The 17,098-nt window shown below is 44.9% G+C and overlaps 1 long non-coding RNA gene across 1 annotated transcript; it reads right to left on the bottom strand.

Annotated features, from left to right (window-relative positions):
* Positions 1–6,490: 6,490 nt before the first annotated feature.
* LOC115598454 lies at positions 6,491–17,010 on the bottom strand. Its single transcript, XR_003987668.1, has 5 exons — positions 16,929–17,010; positions 11,093–11,185; positions 10,361–10,554; positions 9,056–9,262; positions 6,491–6,660 (listed from the first exon to the last, which is right to left on the bottom strand). It is a non-coding gene; the product is annotated as an uncharacterized LOC115598454 (long non-coding RNA).
* Positions 17,011–17,098: the final 88 nt, after the last annotated feature.

The raw sequence follows: 17,098 nt of genomic DNA, 5'->3' as shown, positions 1-17,098 counted from the left end.
AATTGTGTTCTGGGAAGTAGTAGTGAGCTACTACATCTTAGTAGTCAGCTTTTAAGGTTGTTGCTGCTTAAAGCAGCAGGGTCTGGTTTGAACAAGGAGCTTGGTAGAGCAAATTTTAGGAAACTTAAGTCCTCTGTTGTTGAACATAACTGAGCATGGGAGAGAAAAAGCTGAACTGAGACATTCCCCTCCTCATCTTCATGATGCTCTGCTGCAGGAGGTTTACTCCAGCCCTGAGATGCTCTGTGAGACACTTTTTTTATACTTTCTGAGCTCTTTGCTGTCAGAGAAGTGAGAAATGGAGTAGCTTACAGTAACTGTTCACTTCCTGCCTTCTGTAGCATAAAGACCTGATGAGTGTCTTTTTTTGATAAGCTATCTAATTTTTGGTGGGTTTTCTTCTCCTGCTGGTTTACTAAGGCTTCAGCTGCTTAACTTTCAGACTTAACTTTAGATACAGCAAAATATCTGGAGTTTGGCTTTTACTCTCTGTGTCTTGCCTGCTGGCTGCCCCGTGGATGTGTGTAGGTTGTGTGGCTGGCATCAACAGAGTAAAACCAAATCTTGTCTTCTCAATGCTCCCCCACTTCCTTGGACCTGTGAAGCTGTTGGAAACTGGAACTGGTTGAAATCTTGCCTGTCTTGATCTTGGAGCAGAGTTGGTGGTGTGTAGCTGTGGAACAGACTTGCTGGTGGTCCATGTGTTGTCAGAGCATCAGTGGGCAGAGTTGTACACAGAAAATTTGATTTAATGCTGCTTTTTAAACTCACCCTTTTGGGTTTTGCTCTTCAGTGATCCCTCAGGTGCTCAGGGCTCACTCAGAGATGAGTTTTTCTGGGAGAGGGAGCTGGGCTTGTGAGCTGCCTCCAAACGAGGAAGGGATCCTGGGAGCTGGAGTTGGTGTTTGATTTGATGGTATTAATGCAAATTCCATATAAACAGTGATTGAATTAGCAGTGTGTTTGTGATTAAATCCCTTCCACAACTGCTGATAGTCCTCTGTCACTCTCCAGGGGGTCTTGGAAGCAGTGGCTGTTTGTATTGTGTACATATACATCATATACAGATACATCATATACATAAAAATATATGTCTGTTTCTCTGCTTCTACTCAGAGCCCCATCAGATGATCCAGAGCTCTGCACAGGGTGAAGATGTTGCTCTGGAACTGTCTGGATTTGTCACTAACATGAAGCTGTTTGGCTGCTTTCCCCTTAGATCCTCCTAAGTGAAAGAAGATGGGGTCTGGCTGCCTAAAAGTCACCAAATACTTCCTCTTCCTCTTCAATCTCCTCTTCCTTGTAAGTATCTGGGGCACCTGCAGGGTAGAAAAGAGGACCTGGGCTTTTTTTCTGCTTGTTGGCTTAGCTCAGTAAAATTTCCAAAGTTCTGGAAGGTGGGAAGGAATCCCTGAAGCTGAGGAACATCACAGTGATTTCTGCAGTGGTTTCTTTCTGGTGCTCAGAGCAGCTTCACCCTCAGCACCCATCTGCTGTCTCCATAGGAAAGGGAAAACAGGAATTCTGGGCTCCTTCTGGAAGCAGAGTAGTTGATTACTTTCTCTGCCCCATCTGGAGGAAGAAGTGAGCTGCTCCTGAGCAGCAAAGCTACAAAACTTGCCACGTAATGGCAGTGCCCTCCTAAAATAGGCCAGACAAGCTTCAAGGAACAACTCTTAATTCTCCTTGAGTCCCAATGGTGGGGTTGGATTTTTAACAGGATGAATTAGTCCAAGTTCCCTATTTGGAATTAGAGTTGGGAGGTTGGGGAGACTGGGACAGAGTTGCCTGAGGAAACCAAACAGCTCTCTGGGTCCAGATATTTTCAGGCATGAGGCTCAGCAGAAGATGACCTCCTTTTGGATCAGAGTGGGGTTTTTTTTGCATGTTTTTTTCCTGCAGGCATCCTGCTGTGGAGCTCAGGGATTGTGTGCCATGGGGATGGGGATGCTGCAGTGGGAGGGGGAATGGGTAAGCAGAAAGTTTCAGCTTTCTGCATAGCAGGGAGGAAATATCATCTTTGAGACTGTTACCTCTTGTGCAGCATAGGAGGGGGGGAAAGGACAGGCTGGGGGGGCAGGAAGGGAAATGGAGCAGGAGAAGATGAGCACTGCCCAGAGGCTCTGTCCCTGCACACAGTTTCACTCTTGCTGCCTACACGGCTGCATCCACAGAGAAAACTCCTAGGAGGGAGAGGAGAGGGGAGATTTTTTTTTCTGAGATTTCTCTTTCCTGAGATTTTTTTTTTGTTAAAAATTGCCCTCCTCTCCCTCTCTGCTGAGCCAGGCATGGTTGGGGGCAGAACTGATCCATGTCTGCTCTGAAAAGCTTTTTTCTTGGCTTTTGTAAGACTGGATCCCTCTGGGTGTCTTGGGGAGGCTTGGGCTCTTCTGTCTGTATTGGAAGTGATGGGAAGCATCTGTGCACACCCAGCTCCAAACCAACTCCTCTGCTGTAGCATCCTTCTAGGGGAAAGCTGTTCTGGTACCCTGGAGAGGAAGAATTTTAAAGATCCCTCTGGGAAACTTGGGGAGGCTTGGGCTCTCCTGTCTGGATTGGAAGTGATGGGAAGCATCTGTGGACACTCAGCTCCAAACCAGCTCCTTTGCTGTAGCATCCCTCCTGGGGAAAGCTGTTCTGGTACCCTGGAGAGGAAGGGTTTTCATGTGGGATGTCAGGGGGTCTGTGCTGAGTGAAGGGAGAAGCTGCTTTCAGGAGCTTTCCATAGAATCACAGAATCATAGAATTGGCTGGGTTGGAAGGGACCTCAGAGATCATCAAGTCCAACCCTTGATCCACTCCCCCCATGGTTCCCAGCCCATGGCACTGAGTGCTACATCCAGTCTCTTTTGAAATATCTCCAGGGATGGAGAATCCACTACTTCCCTGGGCAGCCCATTCCAATGTCTGATCACCCTCTCCGTAAAGAAATTCTAATATCCAACCTAACCCTCCCCTGGCACAACTTGAGACCATGCCCTCTTGTCTTGTCTTTGGCACAGGCACTGTCATCCTCTGGGACTGCTCTGTCCCTGGAGCCTCCGAGTTCTGGTGGGGAGCTTAATATTTCTCTGAAGGGAAAAATTAGAGTTTGCTTCTGTCTTGACCACTGCCAGGCACATGCCAGATGTTGGGGTTTCCCCTTCCCTCTAATTCTCATAGAAAGGAGTTGACACCAGAAGCTTTTTCTGGTTCAAGATCTGAACTTGGGTGGGAATTCTTGACCTTACAGAATGTGGCAGATCTATATGAACGTAGCAGAGAAACTGTTGAGTTGCTGTGGTGAGCTCCCTGCCAGGATGTGAGGTTTTGCATACCTCAGCCTGGTTTCCTGGGGCTGCTGAGTTTTGCTGGGGAGGGTGCTTGCACAAATGGGAACATTGATGCTGGTGATGGAGCTCTGGCTTCTCTGGACTTGGAGCATGAGACACTTGGAATTGCACCCTGTGCAGACCAGTCCTTGCTATTTGAAAATATTTGTTCTCCAAATTTGCAATTTTTTTTTTGTTCTCCAATTTTTGAAATATTTGAAAATTTTTGAAATATTTGAAATTTTCAATTTTTTTTTTTTGTTCTCCAATATTTGAAATTTGTTCTCCAGCCTTGCTTGGAGCTGAAGAATGTCACCTTTGGAGATGTGCTTAGTGACTCTTTCAGAAGTTAGGCAGAAATAGCACTTCTCTACCAGCTTGAGGCCTCATAGGTCTTGCTGTAGTTCAAGTAGTTCAGGGACTTTGTGGCATTTGAACCATTACTTCAGGAAAGGGGGTTGGTTTGACCTGCCTTGACTAAAGGAAACAAAATTATTTGTACTGCTTGCTACAAGAGGTACCAAAACTGAAGGATAAGCTTAGGTTCACTTATAATCTTAGTTTCTCTAATAAAAACTTAACCTATCTCTACCTTCCTGGGCAGCAGACATAAGGCACAGCAGATGTCTCTCCTTCAAGCTAAAAAAGTTCAACAAGTCCTTGAAAACTATTTGTTTAGAATTTATAACTGTTGGTCTGTCTTCTAACCCACAAACAGAGCTGAAGACAACCACCTAAAACAAATCTTAGAGCTCCAGAACCTTTCTGTTGGCTCCAGGTTATGTGAAGGAAGGGAAGTGCTAGGGGAGGACAGGCAGGGACCTCCTTCCAAAAAGGTGAGACAGCTTCAGAGCAGCTTAATTCCTCCTGACTGGGAGGAAAACTGTGGGAAACTTCCCTGAGGAAGCTGCATCCTTCTGGCTTGATGGTGTCCTTGCTGAAATCATGGATGAAATCCTTGGGTTTCGGGAAGACATCTGTCCCCTACTTCAGTTTAGGGCAGTGAAGCAGAGGAATTAAGCTCCATGGAAAGTAGTCATCATTTTTCTTTTTTAAATTATGTTTTTATTTTTATTTTTTGTGGAAGGTCTGAGGCTGAGCCAGAGGCAGAAACAGCCTTGCTCTGATCTGCAAACTCCAGGAGATGCTGAGCAGAGATAAATTTGCCTGTTGTGAACAGGGCAGGGTTTTCTCCCTGGGCTTTTATTTTCCTCTTCACCTTCTTCTTTTTGTCTTTTTTACAGCAGCTCCTGACAAACACACAAACTGTGGATTAGAGCAGAGAGCAGTGAAAACAGGCCCTGGATAATGCTCTGGGTGCCTCAGAATAAGAAAACTTCCCAGGAACTCAGCTCAGCAGCCGTTCTGTGTTTTCTCAGCCACAGCAAAACTTAGGTGACATCTCAGGGTCAGCAAACCAAGAGAGTTGTCACATACAGCCCCGTTTATATCTTTGTTAAGACAAATATTTTATTACGACTGTAGTTTCACATGAGGCTGCCTAAAATCAGCAGTTCGTGGCAGTACCAACTGGGAGGGGAATTTTTCAGGCACCACAGCTGTTGGATGTTGAAGGGGCTTTTTTTTAAATTTACTCAGCAGATTGAGTCTTGCAGCTGAGCACATTGGGATGTAAGGAAAAGGGGATTTCGTATTCCTGCCATCTTGTCTTTTTTTTCCTGGAATACCTCAGCTGGATGCTTTCTGTAGCTGAGTCAGTTCTCTTCATCCATCTCCAGAGATGGGAGCGTGCTGGGTGACTTTGCCAAGCCAGCAAAGCTTGCAGAGCAGCTTCTCTCAGGCTATTGCTTTACCTTTGCCCAGAGCAGCTCTATGTGAGGAGCTGAAGCCCAGTGTAAAGTTGCAAAATGTGGAGCAAATAAATGCCTGTCCATACAACCCTGTCTGCCAGCTCGCATCAGGTGGTGGTTTGGCATTTCCCATGCCAATAGCAGGATGTTCCCTAACGAACCACATCAGCTGGAAGGCAGGAGGGCTCTGCAGAGGGACCTGGACAGACTGGAGAGTTGGGCTGATTCCAATGGGATGAGGTTGAACACGGCCAAGTGCTGGGTCCTGCACTTGGCCACAACAACCCCATGGGGAGCTCCAGGCTGGGCACAGAGTGGTTGAAAGCAGCCAGACAGAGAAGGACCTGGGAGTCTGGATTCCCAGGAAGCTGAACATGAGCCAGCAGTGTGCCCAGGTGGCCAAGAAGGCCAATGGCATCCTGGCCTGGATCAGGAACAGCGTGGCCAGCAGGTCCAGGGAAGGGATTCTGCCCCTGTGCTCAGCCCTGGGGAGGCCACAGCTTGAGCCCTGTGTCCAGTTCTGGGCCCCTCAATTTAGGAAGGATATAGAGGTGCTGGAGCAGGTCCAAAGGAGGGCAACCAGGCTGGTGAAGGGACTTGAGCACAGACCCTATGAGGAGAGGCTGAGGGAGCTGGGGCTGTTCAGCCTGAAGAAGAGGAGGCTCAGGGGAGACCTCATCACTCTCTACAACTCCCTGAAAGGAGGTTGGAGCCAGGGGGGGGGTTGGGCTCTTTTCCCAGACAACTCTCAGCAAGACAAGAGGGCACGGTCTCAAGTTGTGCCAGGGGAGGTTTAGGTTGGATATTAGAAAGAATTTCTTTACGGAGAGGGTGATCAGGCGTTGGAATGGGCTGCCCAGGGAAGTAGTGGATTCTCCATCCCTGGAGATATTTCAAAAGAGACTGGATGTGGCACTCAGTGCCATGGGCTGGGAACTGCAGCGGGAGTGGATCAAGGGTTGGACTTGATGATCTCTGAGGTCCCTTCCAACCCAGCCAATTCTAGGATTCTATGATAAGACTTTCATTGCATGGGTCTTTTACGAGGGTAACCATTTGCCTCAGGTTAGGTCTCCAAGAAATATCATTCTGCTTCCCAAATCACCTCCATAGTTTCTATGTGATGCTTCCTCCCACAACTTCATAGATACTCACTCAGAGCAACAAGAGACTTATTTGTAAAGAAAGTGGGTCAAAGGGGGACTAAATGTTTCTGGTAAAATTACAAGAAGCTAAAAAATGACATTGCTCATACTGAAAAATTCCAGCCTTGACTTTAAAAAAATGCCCAACACAGCATAAGATAAGAGAAGGTGTGGATGGCAGTGTTTTCTCAAATGTCTGGATACAGAACTGCTTTCTCCTTACCTGAACAGAATTGATATTCTGCAGTGGAGGTCTCAGAGCATCCCTTATCCAACGTTAGATCTCCACAGCAAGGAGTTTGGCTTCATCCCAAACAGCCTTTTCCCAAGACTCAAAGTTTTGGCAGTACTTTAATAATTGGCTTCAGTGAGATTATTTTTTAACCAAATTCACTGGAAGTTTAAAAAACATGGAATTAGCAGCAGGGTCCAGGTAGGAACCAGAGGGTGATCCACAAATAATAGCATCTTTTCTATAAACAATCCATGAAGTGTGTAATTTACTTAAATCATTAACAATTATTTTGTGATGCTACTCATATATTGTCAAATTTAAAGAATATTTGCCCTATCATAACAACCCTCTCCATGACCACCTTGGAATGACAAAATTAGGCTTCTGAAATTGCTTCAAAGCACTTAATCCAATCTGCTGCTTACATCTGTTCCCCTTTTGAGGGTAGGGGAGTGTGGAAGTAGGGGAGAAAAAAAGAAAGTGCCTTTAGATCAAAACCTGTATGACCTATTTTTTTTTAATGAGAATAAAATCTCCTTGGTCTGCCCTTTGCCAACTTCAGTAAAAGCCTCAGTCACTTTTCCCCTTGTTGGGCCATATAATTATAATGAGCCTGTATCATCTTCACAGAAAAAACATGGGTTGAACTGTGCTGCTAAAAGGACACAAAATCAAGTTTCTCCAGACAATCACCCACCCTCTCAGCAGACTATAAACTGTGTAGAGCTTCATGCACCAAGCTTCCTTCTTCAATTACTGATCATGATGAGAACATGGGAACCTACTTCTCATAATCACAGCAAAATTAACTGTTCCAGCTCTTAAAGCATCACACCTCAATCACTGCAGAAGCCATATTTTTGGTTGATTAAGAAGCATTTCTTTTCCGTGAGAATTCTGATTTAACCTTTGCAATTACATTTTTTCCTTCAGCTGCCCTCCAATCAAGTACATGAAAGAGCTGGCAAAAACGGCTGCTCAAGAACTAAAACTTACATGATTCACTCTGTAAAAATTCTACTGCTAAACATTTTATTCATACCTGCTCTGTGAAATATTAAGTATTAAAACAGGCTAAGGAGGCTCCAGTCTTAGGAAAAAGAAAATTTAATATAAACAAATTAGTTGCCCAAGAGTTTTATTTTTCTACCACAGCTCAAAAAACGAGTGTATTTGGCAAAGTGCCTCTACAAATTCTGTTATTCTTATCTAATTCATTTATTCTCTAATTCACAACACAAAAAAGAACAAACTTCAGTACAAGGAAAAAACCACCAGAAGCTAATCTAATTATATATGTACAGCACAGACTATTTTTTTTAATCTGTGCAGAAACCCTGTCAATGCAGAAGACAAAGTTAGATAACACATGAATTCAGTCAACATGAATGAACTAGAAAGAATATGAAAAAATTTGATCTTGCCATCTTGAGGATAATAAATAGAAAAAAAAAAATCAGCAGATGTGGCACGTTTTATAGATGTGAAAGATATAGATGAAATATATTAAGGAAGGTTATGCAGGTTTCAACAGACACTGAACTGTTAAAAAGGGTATTTGAATAGATGAAGCAATTTAAAATAGCTAAAACATATTCCTAAGATTTGGGACAGCAGTTTCACTTAATAGAAGCAAATGTGCCAACTGCTACTACCATGTGTGACTACTCTTACAACAAGCCTGACAATTACTTCAACAAGGAACATCTGTACATATGGCTCAGCAAGTTCTAGAAAACACCTACTATAAGACACTCTTCCATTTTGAGATTTCACATAAACTACTTTTCTCAGAGAAAAAAGTGTTCTGTTCACAAAAACTGTTTTCTTAAAAAAAAAAAATCTAACAGGCAGTGAATGGTATATACAACACATACAAGAATTTGATAAAAATCAAGTATTTTCCACTCAACTGGCAAGAGGCAGACAACATACTTGAAGTGAAACAAAGCAAGATGCTCCAAGTCCAATCTTGAAACCAACTACCCCACCTTTATCAAACTGGATTTGGTTTTAGGGAGTGTTATCAGCTTTTCTTTTTAATAAATTGCACAGTAAGCTTCCATCGTCCATATACCAATAAGCTTCTATCTTTTTAATTCTCTTCCAAAACCAAACACTATGTACTCAATTAAAGATGCTCACACCTCAGGGAGGAAAACAGGCTTTTATAAAGAATGGTCTGCATGTCAGCTCTCCCATCAGTGAGTTTATTTCAGCTATTCAGAAAAGATCCACAGTCTGGAGCAAGACACACTAATGCTGCCCTTCTTTCAGAGGTTCATTGTGAAAATGGAACTTTGGTAAACAGTTGCCTTGAACAAAAGTGATCCAGATGAAGCTTGGACAACAAAGGCATCTCTCACATCTAAAAAGTCCCATGATGCTCTCAATTGTTATTATCACAAAATATTGGCTCAGTAGAGATTCATCCCAGGCAAAAATAAGGAGGGTCTGCTAAAAAGACTTGAGCAACAAATTAGGCTCTACATACTGCTAGGAAGAGAGAAAAAGAAAAGACAACAAGCCACAAAGTAAAAATTAAAAGCTTACCTTAGTGCTTTCCTCAGGGTCTCTATACATGCTTCTATGATTTTTGGGCTTTTGTTGTCCAGACCCTTTAGCAATTCTTCTTGTACTGCTTCCCCTTTCTCAATTTCTATATACATTAGACATATATCTAGACCCAGCTCTTTTGCTCTGGCTTTTGGCTGATTGAACACTTTATTTACAACTCCAGAAGCTACTTCTCCTGTAGTCCTGAAAGATGAGAATGTGTTACTGCTGGAACATTTCAGGGAATAATGGTCTCTACAACATTATGCACAGAATAAAGCACACACAACACCAAAAAATGGATTAAAACCTAGCAAGTCCTCATATAATACAGACTAAAATCAAAGATAACTTTGAAGGTAATAGTTTTTTGTAAGCAGACTTCAACCTCCAGTTTAATCAGAAGAACTCCTGAGAGCTGGTTAACATCTTCCTAATATTGGACTACACCAGACTAAATAATGAACATTTCCTCAAAATTGTATTCATTAATATTAGTTACAGTCCATAAATGACATTTTCTGGAGCTGTATGTTACAGTTAACTAACACAGAGCATTAGTGCATAATTCCAACACAGAACTTCATAACTGCTTCAAAGTTTCCAATCAAGGAAATCACATCACTTTTAAATCAAGGGTGTAGAAGATAATTAGGTTTTTAAACAGAGCTTTGGATTTGCTTACTTGACTTTTAAACATGATACTTACTAATTTTATCAGGCCACAAAGTCAGTGGATCAAAGCACTGATCTGGACCACCAGGTGTTTTTATTTCACCCTTGGGAGTACAGGCTATTTAACAGGCTAGACAACAGTGAAATACTAAAAAAAAATCCTGTTAAGAAACTGGCAGGTATGAAGATTCATACTGGCTAAGTTGGAAGCAACACTGCATAAATGCAATTTTATTGTGTGAATAAATTACACTAATATCTCCCTGGAAAAAAAAAAAGGGTCCCTGTATATACACAGGGTTTCAGTCAACTAAGAACAGGAATTCCAACTCACAAGACCAATACCACCAAATTACTGATTCACTTTCTCTACCATTTCAGAAACTTGTACTACTGCCCTTGATAGCTTTTTTTGAATGCTATAAGCAATTTCTGACAAGCTAATATGGATGTATAAGCCACCCACCAGGCAAGCCTACCAGTCAGCACATTTTCTGTACCAGGAAGGAAGTTCTGCTCTCAACAGTAAAGATAAAATCAGTGTCCACTGTACAACTTACCTGTAGCCTTTCTCAAAAAGGCACATTTAACTGTCAAAGCCTACAGTAACATGAAAAGGATACTTACTTCCCAGCTACATGTGCATTTTCAACATAAGCAAGTGCTGCTTCCAGTCCTTTCAACTGAGCCACTGCATTGGAGCCTGTCACAAACTTTTATATCAATCCAAGATACTTGGACTATTCAGGACTCTTTTCATCATCTATCTTCTGGAGGAGCTTAAGGGCTTCTTCATAACCATTTAATCTGGCTTTCCATAGCTGGAAGCAGAAACCAAATATTCAGATGTTATGCTAGTATAAATCTTAACTCACCAATTCTACAAAATTCTTCAATTATCCTAGAAAGCATTCTCAGTAAGCTGGCAGCTGCACTGTTTCTCTTCAGTGATGATATGAATAATGTCTAAAAAGACAAAATACGTTGTTCTCTTGCCAAGAATAACCTGGACAGAGACACGTCAGCCTTCCCCACTACTCTTCATAAGCTCTAGCAACCACTGATGAGTAGGTGGGTGCCTAACAATAGTTTCAGATGCAGATGAGTAATTTCTCCACATCAGAGTCCACTCATATTTCAGCATACAAGCTTACACCATACAGATTACCATGCTACTGATTTCTGTTTAATAAATGCTACACAGCCTCAAAGTTGGGTAAAAATGATGCAGTTTCAGAGCTGTTATACACACACCGTGCTGCTGTAAAGATCACATAACTATAGTGCACTTGAGGAGTGCCACAGAATCACCACAGCAAAGACATGCAGCAAGCCAAACCCAAAACCAAGATTTCCTACCTTGTGCTCACATTTCTGGTCAATGGGCAGCTTCATCCACTCACTGTCATCCCCCATTGTAATTCAGGTTCTCTCTTATAATTACAGTAATTCCTGTGGAGATATTGATGAATTAAAACAAAAATACAGGAGGTGCCACCTGCAACATACTTAAATTAAAAAAAAAAAAGACCTACATAGCAAGTCTATTCCTAATATGCAACCCACTCTCCAAAGCTTGTAATTATATTTAGATATGCTATATTTTGACTAGATCACCATGGAAGGATACCAGAAGCCATTAAAGATTAGAGAGCAGTGCAACTCCTAATATTTCAGACACTGGAAGCTTCAATCTGTGAAAATTTGAGTAAGATAAGAAGACAAGCAGAGAATAAACTCAGCTTGAGGAAGGATGTACTACAATTAAGGCACTAAAAGAAGGCACCAGCCACACTGAGGGTATTCTTACTGACATGTGCTTTCAGCAACAGGTGCCATGAATCAGTGTCAAAAAATACTGGGGTGCTGGTGTAAGGACAGCCATCCTAGCAGCTGGACAAACAGCACGACTGAAATGAACAGTGCCACATGGGGAACAAAAGCCATTTTTGCAAGCTAACCACTTAATGGCCTAATTCTAAAGGTAGCCAGTGTCAGCATCTATCAAGAAGATATCTTGCCACATCTAGGGCTCAAATCCTTACCCATCCAACTTTCTAAGTGTCTTCCTCCTTCCCCTCCCCACTCCTTTCCTTTCTATTAAGACAGAAATACCATTAGGCTATGAGAGATGAGACCTCAGGCTCAATGCCATCTCAAACATACTGTACAACAGGCCTGATGCAGGGAGATGAGCAAACATCAAAATAGCAGCAGTAATGAGGACACCCAGCATTATTCACTGAAACAAACAAAATCAAACCAAAGGACCAAGACATTCCAGCACATCAGTTCAAATGCAGAGACAAAGATAATCAAAGCTCTAGAAGCTGGACAGCATACACAGCAACTTATCACTAGATATATAAATATATTATACAAGCAGAATATTGCCAAATCAAATTCCACCTCAGACAGTAAAGGTGCATAGTTTAACCTACAAAGTATTACAGGTAATGCACAGAGGCTCCTTGCAGAAAATTAACCCCTAGAAATTCTCCAATGCCTTCTGTCAGCCATATAACACAGAGCTAACTGAACAGTAAAATTAGGCTAACAAGGGTCTATAATGAAAACATTTTTCTTCCCTCCTGCATTAGTTAGAAGACACTTCAGAAAAGGAAAAACCCACGCACCCAATAATTTAAAAACCAAAATGAGCCCAAACTCCTACCAGCTACCAAACACACACAGTCAAATGAGATTAAACTTTACCTGTCAGCGGCGACAGCGGGACGGAGGCGCGGGGCGGGCTGCGCCGGGCCGGGTCGGGCCAAGCCCCTCCCCGCCGCCGGGCGGGGCTCGGGAACCGCGGCCGCACCTGGGCGGGGAACCGGGCCGCGCCGGGGCCAGACAGACAAAGGCGGGCAGGGCCGAGCCGGAGCCGGACCGAGTGGCCCAGCGGGCGCGCCCCGGCGGTGCGGAGTTTGCCCTGCGGAGGGGCTGGAAGGACCACCGGAGCGCAGTGTGTCGGGGACCCAGCTCTGGAGTCACATCCCGTTCTGGTTAGAATCACCATCCCTGCAACAGAGGTTGCTGCGGGCACTAGGAGCGCGGAGCAGAGGTGATCCCGGGCCACTGCCGCCCAGCCATCCCTGATTGAAGAAGGGAGCACTTCCGAGACCCGCCAGGAGGAAGGAGAAACCCGGCCCCTTCCAAAGGAGGTACAAATGAACAGCCCGGCACCACCGCTGCGTTTCATGTTCTGCTGCCAGACCGGTAATGACAGCGCTCCGATGGAGCTAATTCATCAGCAATCTCTCTAGCACATCACCTCACATTCTGGGATACCTTTTCTACAGTGACAACAATCAAAGAAACTGGTATGGTGGAAACCAGGTCACAACAGCTTCCTCCTGAGAAGAGCAACAAGCCTTATGATGCAACGCTACCTTTCTTTACACATGTTTTTAGCTGGTTGAAGAAAGAAGCTTCTAGGCACTACAGAACTATCCATGCTCCCCACTGAGTAAGCATCGAAGTTACTTTTTCCCCTATCTCAACCTACCCTGTGGCAGGGAGGCAAACCCCTGCTCCACAGCTCCTGTCCCAACATTTGCAACAACCCAGCTGTCATGGAGACAACCCCAAACAATGCTCAGCTGCTCGGGTCAAGAGACTCTTCACTCAAACCACAGCAATGCTTCCCGGTGCAAGGCAATGTTTAATTTAAACACCAGGGTTAACAAGGCCTTCCCAGGTCCCACTTTACAACTCCAGTCCTGGAAGATGAACCACTGGAACAGCCTACAACAAATCACCAGCAACATCAGATTAATCTTGGACTATGACATCTTGATTCTGTTCCAGGTGCAAATGGCCTTAACGCTCCCCTACTCTGGCAGAGTAATTTATATTGAATAGTTTACAAACAAATGAGCAATACATCATATATAAATATACAGAGATTATTTATGTACAAGTTTATATTTATATACAAGGAAAAGATGAGAAAACGAGGTCTGTTCAGCCTTGAGAAGGCTCAGGGGAGACTTTCTGACCATGTTCAGGACTTCCAGGGCAGCTCCAAAGCAGCTGGAGACTCCCTGTGTACAAGTATCCCATGGACAAGACGAGGGGCAATGGGCACAAGGTGCTCCTGGGGAGATTCCATTGGAACACGAAGGAAATTTTTCCCCCGAGGACAGTCAGACCTTGGAATGGTCTCCCAGGGGAAGGGGGGGGATTCCCCCACTTGGGAAAGTTTGAAGTCTCAGCCCAACAAGGTGCTGGGACATCTCCTATAAACAATATTAAAATGGTTGGACCAGGTGATCCTTGAGGTCCCTTCCAGCCTAACATTCTGTGATTTAAAGTAATAAATCCTACACAACCAAATCTTCCCAATTAGATACTTAAGACTGAGAGACAGCTATGCCTACTCCACAAAATAACCAGAGCAGTTTCCAATTGTACGTACTATTCAAGGTGTTCCTAAGTCATTCAGAGGTGTTAGTCTACAGACAATAAAATACCTGGGTGGCAACAACACAAAAAGTTGTCTGAAAAAGCTTAAAACATTCCAAGTGAATCCCACCTGTAAATTTATACATAGTGCTGCATAAAACACACAGTGATGTATAAGAGTGAAGCAAATCTTCACATGACACTGGAAGTCAGGTTTCCTGAGCTACCTATGAAACAGGAACAAGACCTGAGTGATTTAAGGCACCTCTGTGGGAGAAGAGCAGCCTCACGGGGGTAGCTGGGGGCTGCAGCAGCTCAGGTTACATTAACTGCCCCTTACCAGGGGAAGGACAAGAGCCAGCATGGGAATTACATCCTACCAAGCACAAGTCACACGTGTCCAAGGATCAGGAATTGCAGTCTGGCACCGTGCATTCACTTCTTTCATATCAGATTATCAAAGGAGAAGTCTTGCATTAGTATGGGTTCAAAACAGTCTGACCAACTTTAATGTCCCACACTTCTGAAATCCAAGTTTCATTTGTTTTTACACAGATATCACAAATAATTTATTCCATGGCAGATCCTCTAGTTAATGTTCCCAATCTTGTATTCTTGAGAACTACCCAAAACAGTTTTAGAACCAGTTAGAACCAATGGCTACTTGAAGACCATTTTCTGGCCTGAAAATAAGAAAAATCTGTCTCATCCTTAAGCACAGAAAGGAAAAAAGAGATACAGAAGTCACATCTATAAGTCTTACACAGGAGAAGTACTAGAGAAGCACAGTTTAAAAAAAGGCCAAGCAATTCAAACTAAATTCTAACTTTTGCACAGCCAACAGATCTAATATAAGCTGCCAAAGTCAAAACTATAAAGGCAACTTACACCCACTCTTTTTTGTGACTTGACCCCAGAGAAAAGTTTAAAGAACAAATTTTACAAGCAGCCTTCTAATATACTTCAACATTTGAGACTCAGTATTTGGAACTATGCACCTTTACAGCTTTGAATCAATGTGTTCCTTGAAAGTCTAAATGCTTTCTTTTGATATAGATCTCAACTCCTTCTCTGATACATGTAGCAGGAAGAGCCTTTACTGCTTCTTTAGAAGTCTGTATGTTGCCCGCATTCTCCACCAAATGTAGCGGGAAGAGCCTTTCTTGCTCCTGAGGCTCAACGAGCTGCTGGCCTCTCCATTGCCTCGCACCAGAGTGAGCTCCCTCCTTGTGGGTGTGTGTCCCACCTTTATTGGCCCCCTGGTAATAGGGGGCCTGCCCTAACCAGGCACAGGTGGACTCACACCCACTCTTTGGCAACTCAAGGCACCTGGTTTATCTTGTTTCTCTACAGATACACAAGAAATAAAAATAAGCAAGGAATATCTCCTACTGATGGTAGCCCAGCATGCTGACAACACCTCATCCTTTTCTCATCTGCAGACAGCCACTTTTAACAGTACTACAGATTAGCATTATTGGAAGATGTAACATTGGGAAAAAAACCCAACAAAATAAATTAACTAAAAAACAAGCAAAAAATATAATATAATTTGATCACTGACACATACTAAAAATTGCAGCAGATTTTTTAAATTTTTATTATTTTATCTTTAGAATAGAGTCCAGGTGAGCTGGACACAAGCTTTATTCTTCAGCCTCTGCTACACAACACATTGGTTTGGAGGCCCAAATTCAGGAGGAAAACCCCCTACACATCAATCTGAAAGCTACTATCTTAAGACTCACAAGACCCTGACTCAGAAGCAAAATCAAATAAAATAGAAAGATGGGGGGGGACTATGATACGGGGGACACACATTCCTGTCCAGGCACCTCTACAATCACATACACGAGAAGATTCAATAGAAAGCACCTCCTGAGGGGGGGACCCTGGAGACTCGAGACCAGCACCTGCGGTCAACAACAGAGCTGCAGATATGGAGATGAGCTCATAGATTTCCATTCCAGGATGGGAATCACCTCAGGGAACATCTTCCCCAGGTCACTTTAAAAGGGAAAGCAATCCAGAACCGCACGGTCGGGGCATAGAAGATGCCAGGTCCCTCCCTCTCTCTCTCTGCTGAGGGGCGTCATGGAGAGGCCGAGCCCGGCTCCCTCACCCGTGCCCGGGCTCACACAGCCGCCCGCCCCACAAGCAGGGCCCCAGCATCTCCCCACCACACCTGGGCCCACGGTGGTGACACGAAAGAGGAGAGGGAGCTCTGCGGAGCAGCCCAAAGCCGCCGCTCCCTGCAGGCCCCAGCGCCCCTCGCCCGGCCTAGGCCAGCGCCGATCCTCCAGCCCCCACAGCGCGGAGCAGGGGCCCTCAGCGGCCACAACCCCAACAGCCACGGGAAGGGCCGCAGGAGAAGCCGGTGGGACCGGGAGGCTCCCGCTGAGATGTCAGCGCCGCTGGGGACCGTGCCTCCGCCCACTCCCCTGTGAGGCGGAGGAGGCAGAGGCCCAGCAGCGGAGAGAAGCCTCTCCTGCGGCCCCGGCGGGGAAGGGGGGAAGGGAAGGGGGGAAGGGGAAGGGGGAAAGGGAAGGGGGAAGGGAAGGGGGGAAGGGAAGGGGGAAGGGAAGGGGGAAGGGAAGGGGGAAGGGAAGGGGGAAGGGAAGGGGGGAAGGGAAGGGGGGAAGGGAAGGGGGGAAGGGAAGGGGGAAGGGAAGGGGGAAGGGAAGGGGGGAAGGGAAGGGGAGGAAGGGGAAGGGGAGGAAGGGAAGGGAGGAAGGGAAGAAGGAGCGGAGCCCGCAGCGGGGTAGGGGACACCGAGAGCTGCTCTCACCTGTGCCCCGGCGGGTCGGCGCGGCGCGTGTCCGGCCGCTCCTCAGCGGGGTTTGTAATCGCTAACACCGCTCGCACCTCCCAGTATCCTCGGTGCCCATTGGCCCGCGGGGGCCCCACTCGCACCGCCCCCCCGCTCTCCTGATTGGCCAGTTTGAATCCGGCAACCGT

This window comes from Calypte anna, chromosome 5A (assembly GCF_003957555.1).
Source record: "Calypte anna isolate BGI_N300 chromosome 5A, bCalAnn1_v1.p, whole genome shotgun sequence".
Taxonomy (NCBI): Eukaryota; Metazoa; Chordata; class Aves; order Apodiformes; family Trochilidae; genus Calypte; species Calypte anna.
The sequence above is the reverse complement of the archived record's forward strand: the minus strand, read 5'-3'. Positions and strand labels throughout refer to the sequence as shown.